This window comes from Cherax quadricarinatus, chromosome 27 (genome assembly GCF_038502225.1).
Source record: "Cherax quadricarinatus isolate ZL_2023a chromosome 27, ASM3850222v1, whole genome shotgun sequence".
NCBI classification, from domain to species: domain Eukaryota; kingdom Metazoa; phylum Arthropoda; class Malacostraca; order Decapoda; family Parastacidae; genus Cherax; species Cherax quadricarinatus.
In genome coordinates, this window is record NC_091318.1 from 15,106,278 (window position 1) to 15,113,455 (window position 7,178).

Consider the following 7,178-nt stretch of genomic DNA (forward strand, 5'->3'; position numbering starts at 1 on the left):
GATGATTTGAATAGACACGCAATGGTCGGAGAAGTGGCAGATGCAGTTTAATATTGACAAATGCAAAGTTCTAAATGTTGGACAGTTAAATAACCATGCCACATATAAACTAAATAATGTAGATCTCATTATTATTATTATAATCAAGGGGGAAGCGCTAAACCCGGAGGATTATACAGCGCCTGGGGGGGGGGATGTGGAAGGCATTCAGGCTTAATTCGGGGATTATTATTATTATTACAATCAAGGGGAAGCGCTAAACCCGGAGGATTATACAGCGCCTGGGGGGGGATGTGGAAGGCATTCAGGCTTAATTTGGGGAACTGGAGCACAGATCCAATTCCCTAAATCAAGAGCCCCTCACCAACATCAAGGAACCTTCCTTGAGGGGAATGTAGATCTCAATACTACTGATTGCGAAAAGGATTTAGGAGTTCTGGTTAGCAGTAATCTAAAACCAAGACAACAGTGCATTAGTGTTCGCAATAAAGCTAACAGAATTCTTGGCTTCATATCTAGAAGTATAAATAATAGAAGTCCTCAGGTTGTTCAACTCGATATATCCTTGGTTAGGCCTCATTTAGACTATGCTGCTCAGTTCTGGTCACCGTATTACAGAATGGATATTATTATAATCAAGGGGAAGCGCTAAACCCGGAGGATTATACAGCGCCTGGGGGGGGGGGTGGAAGATATTCAGGCTTAATTCGGGGAACTGGAGCACAGATCCAATTCCCTAAATCAAGAGCCCCTCACCAACATCAAGGAACCTTCCTTGAGGGGGACTACAGAATGGATATAAATGCTCTGGAAAACGTACAAAGGAGGATGACAAAGATAAGAACGAAGGAACACTGCAATAGGCCTACTGGCCCATGCGAGGCAGGTCCAAGTCTCCTACTGGCTTAAGCCAATGCACCCAACCTAGTCAGGTCAGGTCACATTGACTTAAGGGAGGAACACGGCAACCGACCTGATAGCACAAGCTATCCGGTCCAACTCTCACCCACCCACATCCACTCGTGTATTTATCCAACCTATTTTTAAAGCTACACAACGTTCTGACCTCTATAACTGTACTTGGGAGTTTGTTCCACTCATCCACAACTCTATTACCAAACCAGTACTTTCCTATATCCTTCCTGAATCTGAATTTTTCCAACTTAAAACCATTGCTGCGAGTCCTGTCTAGGCTAGATATTTTCAGCACTATTTACATCCCCTTTATTTATTCGTCTTCCATTTATACACCTCAATCATATCCCCCCCTAATTCTACTGCTTTCTAGAGTGCAGATTCAGGGCCCTTAGTCTATCCTCATAGGGAAGGTTTCTGATACATAGGATCAACTTTGTCATCCTCCTTTGAACATTTTCCAGAGCATTTATATCCATTCTGTAATACGGTGACCAAAACTGTGCAGCATAATCTAAATGAGGCCTAACCAAGGATGTATAGAGTTGAAGAACAACCTGAGGACTCCTATTAATGCTTCTAGATATGAAGCCAAGGATTCTATTAGCTTTATTGCGAACACTTATGCACTGTTGTCTTGGTTTCAGATTACTGCTAACCAGAACTCCTAAATCTTTTTCGCAATCCGTAATATTAAGATCTACATTATTTAGTTTATGTGTGGCATGGTTATTGTCCTGTCCAACATTTAGAACTTTGCATTTGTCTATATTAAACTGCATCTGCCACTTCTCCGACCACTGCATCAGTCTATTCAAATCTTGGAGTGCTCTAATGTCCTCGTCAGAATGAATTCGACGGCCTATTTTGGTGTCATCGGCAAACTTGCTGATGTCGCTCTTTATGCCCTCATCTATGTCGTTTATGTAGATTGTGAACAGCAGGGGGCCCAACACTGACCCCTGTGGAACACTGCTCGTGACGCTTCCCCACTCTGATTTCTCCCCATGTATGCAAACTCTCTGCTGCCTATTTGTCAACCATGCCTCTTATCCAGGAAAAAATTTCCCCTCCTATTCCATGTGCCTTAATTTTCCTCAATAGTCTCTGATGTGGGACCCTGTCAAAAGCCTTACTGAAGTCCATATATACTATCATATTCATTACCATGATCTACCTCCTCAAATACCTTAGTGAAAAAAGTTAATAAATTCATAAGGCAGGAATGCCCCTTTGTAAATTATTTATTATTATAATCAAAAAAGAAGCGCTAAGCCACAAGGGCTATACAGCACCCCTTTGTAAAACCATGCTGACATTCGTTGATTAATTTATGCTTTTCAAGGTGGCTACGAACTGCCTCGGCAATTATCGATTCCATAAATTTTCCCACTATGGAGGTTAGGCTTATTGGTCTATAGTTCAAAGCTAAGGACCTGTCACCTGCTTTGAAAATAGGTATCACATTTGCCATTTTCCACTTATCTGGCACCATGCCAGTTTGTAGTGATATGTTGAAAAGATTAGCCAATTATTATTATAAAAAAGAAGCGCTAAGCCACAAGGGAAAGATTAGCCAAAGGTTTGCTAAGCTCCTCTTTACATTCATTTAGAACCCTTGCATACAGTTCATCAGGGCCTGGGGATTTGGGTCACTTGTGACCCTAATCGTGCACAGTTTATTATCGTCCTGTTCTATATAATTTATCATTTCTGGAATATCGCTGGTATCCTGTGTAAAAATTGAGAGGAAGGGTGTTAAAAATTCTACACATTTCCTTATCACTCAGTGAGCTGACCCGAGGAACTTTTGAGTGGGACTATCTTGTCCCTGATCTTACTTCTGTATACCTGAAAGAATCCTCTTGCAACTTTAACCTCATAACTTTTTGCTTTTCTAATTCCCTTTTTTATTTCTCTAACTGAATATATCGATTTCTTAATTGCCCCTCTCCTCTTGATTTGCCTATATATGCCTCTCTTTTGACCAATCAGATATTTTAATCTATTGTTCATCCATTTAGGATCATTTTTGTTTGATCTGATTTCCATATTTGGAACATAATTTGACTGAGCAGCTAGAACTATGCCCTGGAAAGCGTCATATCGGCAACCATCACCACCTACCTGACCTTTAGTCAGGTCATTCCAGTTCAGCCCACCTAAGTTTTTCAGTCCTATGAAATCAGCCAAGCGAAAGTCAGGGACAGACTTGATTGCCATTATTAGGGGAATTCCATGATATATTAAAACTGAGTGATTTGTGATCACTTTCCCCAAGCTCAACATTGACCTCAAGATTATTAATTAGCGTTTCCTTACTGGCAAGAACCAAGTCAAGGAGGTTATTGCCCCTAGTTGGCTCTGTCACAAACTGTTTTAAAAAACGATCCTGGATCGTATCAAGAAAGTCACCCGACTCTAAATTCCTGTTAAATTGCTCCAGTCAATCTGTCTATAGTTGATATCTCCCATTAGCACAACATTTTCGTATGTAGATGCCTTACGAATTTCGTCTCATAGAAGTTTACTGCACTCCCTATCAAGATTTGGGGCCGTGTAAATCACACCCAAAATTAGTTTTTCTCGGCCCTCGAGAAGCTGTAACCAAACAGATTCAGTGGCTGACGCTTCTAATTTTATACCTTGTCTAACAATTTAAACTGTCTCTGACATACATGGCTACTCCACCACCCTTCCTGCTGACCCTGTCAGTGTGGAATAATTTATAGCCTTGTATGTGACATTCAGAGGGCATCTCTATCTTTCAGATTGAGCCAGGTCTGTTATAGCAATAATATCTGTTTCCTGCACTTGCAATTAATCTTAGCTCATCTATCTTATTTCTTCCCTCATCTATCTTATTTCTTCCCTATGAGGATAGACTGAGGGCCATGAATCTGCTCTCAAGAAAGGCATAGAATTAGGGGGATATGATCGAGGTGTATAAATGGAAAACAGGAATAAAGGGGATGTAAATAGTATTATTATTATTATAATCAAAAAGAAGCGCTAAGCCACAAGGGCTATACAGCGCTGCAGGGTAGGGAAGGAAGCAAGGGAATTGGATGGCAGAAGGGAGGGGGGATGATCAGCAGGTTACAGAAAACAGCGGGGCAGGGGATAGTACGGGGGTAGAGGGTAGCAAGAGATACAAGTAGAAAGGGCTGAAAGTATCAGAATTTGTGAAGTAAGTCAGTCGTTGTCAAAAAGTCAATGAGAGAGTCCGGATGAAAGGTGGGTCCATCAGCGAGAAGGGAAGGTAAAGAGAGAGCAGCGGGGCGAAGACGACGACAGAGGTAAATTCTGCGTGCTCGTTGATAAAGTGGGCAGTCCAACAGAATGTGGCTGACTGATAATGGAGCTTGGCAATTCTCACAGAGAGGAGCAAGACGCCTCTCCATGAGATATCCATGAGTAAGACGAGTATGGCCAATGCGAAGACGGGAGAGAGTAGTCTCCCAACCTCGACACTGGTGATAAGAAGACGGCCAGTAACCTATACTCGGTTTAATAGACTGAAGTTTGTTGCCGAGCATAGTAGACCAACGTTGTTGCCAACGGGTGTGAAGGTGGGAAGATATTACAGCAAAATAGTCCGTACATGGAATACCTCTATAAGAAACTGGTAGGTCATGTACTGCTGACCGCGCAGCAGTGTCTGCCTGTTCATTGCCCTGTACGTCAACATGACCAGGGACCCAACAAAAAACAATATCTTTATGCTTAGTAAAGATGCGGCGTAGCCAAAGTTGGATACGGAGGACTAAGGGGTGAGGTGTATCAAATTTTTGTATAGCCTGTAAAGCACTAAGGGAGTCTGAGACAACCACAAATGATGACACAGGCATAGATGCAATACGGATAAGTGCTGTAAGGATGGCATATAATTCAGCAGTAAAAATACTAGCTGAAGATAGTAAATGCCCTTGTACGACGCTGTCCGGAAACACTGCTGCGAATCCTACGCCGTCAGAAGACTTAGAGCCATCTGTGTACACAGCAATGGCATGAGAATGAGAGTGAAAGTGGTCAAGAAAAAGAGAGCGGGAAGCGACCGTAGACAGTTGGGCTTTCGAGCAAGGGAGGGAGAAAGAACAGACTCGAACAGCTGGAACTTCCCAGGGGGGTAGGGAAAAGTGAGATGCTACATGTACATAGAAAGGTGGTAGTTGAAGAGAAGACAAGAGCGAATGAAGGCGAAGAGAGAAGGGACGGAGTAAGCAGGGGCGGCGAACAAATAAAGAATGTCTACTAATATCAGTGACCATTCTATAAATGGAAGGATTGCGGAGATCATGAGAGCGTACATAGTAGCGCAGGCAATGGGCATCACGGCGATCGGATAAGGATGGAACGTTCGCTTCTGCATAGAGGCTTTCGACAGGGGAAGAGCGAAAAGCACCAAGGCATAAACGTAATCCTTGGTGATGAATGGGGTTAAGGCTAGAGAGAGTAGCAGGAGATGCCGCTGAATAGATCTGGTCACCATAATCAAGTTTCGATAAAATAAGGGTGGAATGTAGGTGAAGGAGGGTTCGACGATCAGCTCCCCACGAAAGATGAGCAAGGGTTTTAAGAAGGTTCAGCCGGCTGTGACAAGTTGCCTTCAGAGAGGTAATGTGAGGTTTCCAGGATAACCTACGATCAAAGAGGAGGCCCAGAAACTTGACTGTATCACGTTCAGGGATACGTGAGCCATAGAGGTACAAAGGATGATTAGAGATGACAGAGCGTCTAGTGAAAGTGATTTGGTGGGTTTTAGTGCTGGAAAATTTAAACCCATGTGTGGTGGCCCAATTGGACACACGGTCGACTGCATGCTGGAGAGAAACTGTAAGGAGGTGACAGTCAGCGCCTGCACAGGCAATAGCGAAGTCATCAACATAGAGTGATGACCAAATATTTGATGGAAGACTAGAGGCCAAATCATTAATAGCAAGGAGAAAAAGTGTTGTGCTCAGAACACATCCCTGGGGGACACCTTCAGCTTGGATAAAGTCCGGGGAGAGCACATTATTAACCCGAACACGGAAATGCCTGTCAGTTAAAAAGTTCTTAAGGAAGGATGGTAGATTGCCTCGAAGGCCTAAGGAGTGGGCTTGGGCTAAAATATTATACCTCCAAGTTGTGTCATATGCCTTCTCAAGGTCAAAAAATATGGCAATAACTGAGTGGTGATTCGCAAAGGCATTACGAACATACGTATCCAAGCGCAGTAAGGGGTCTATGGTAGAACGTCCCTTACGAAAGCCATATTGACGAGTGGAGAGACTGTTGTGTGTCTCTAAATACCACACTAAACGTCTATTTACTAGACGTTCCATTACTTTGCAAACTGCACTGGTAAGAGCAATGGGACGATAGTGGGAGGTTTCATGTCCCGTAGTGCCTGGTTTGCGGAAAGGGAGAACAATGGCAGATTTCCACAGCTGTGGAAGAACTCCTTGTGACCAAATAAGATTGTAAAGGCGTAATAGGACTGCAAGGGCTGACTGATGTAAATGTTGTAGCATACGAATATGAATGTCGTCGGGCCCAGCTGCCGATGATCGACAAGCTGAGAGTGTTGCCTCCAGTTCTTGAAGTGTAAAAGGCACATTATACTGTTCTTCTCTGAGAGAAGAAAAGTCCAAGGGTGCTAACTCTCTGGCAGACTTTGAGGAAAGAAATGAGGGGCATAGATGGAGTCCCTGAGAAATACGGACCAGATGATTGCCAATTTCATTGGCAACATCTAGTGGGTTTGCTATATCAACACCGGCAACCCGCAGAACAGGAGCCGGGTCAGGAGAATATTTACCACTCAGTTTTCGTACTTTTTTCCAGACTGCACTCATAGAGGAAGCAGAGGTGATGGTGGAGACATAATCTCGCCAGCAAGTGCGTTTAGCGTCACGGATGACACGGCGAGCGATCGCACGCTTCTGTTTAAAATCAAGGAGTCGCTCTGTGGTTCTATTGTACCGGTACCTGCCCCATGCAGCGCGTTTCAAACGTACTGCACGAGCACAAGCAGGAGACCACCAAGGCACGCATTTCTGAGAATGCCTGCCCGAAGTTTGGGGTATAGAATGAGAAGCTGCAGTGAAAACGGAGGACGAGAAGAGGTGTAAAAGCTCATCGATGGAGGACGAAGAAGGAACCTCTTTAAAAACAGTCAGGTGTGAGTAAAGGTTCCAATTTGCCCGATTAAATTGCCAGCGTGGGGTGCGAAGAGGTGGCGAATATGAAGGGGAAGTAAGAATGATTGGGAAATGATC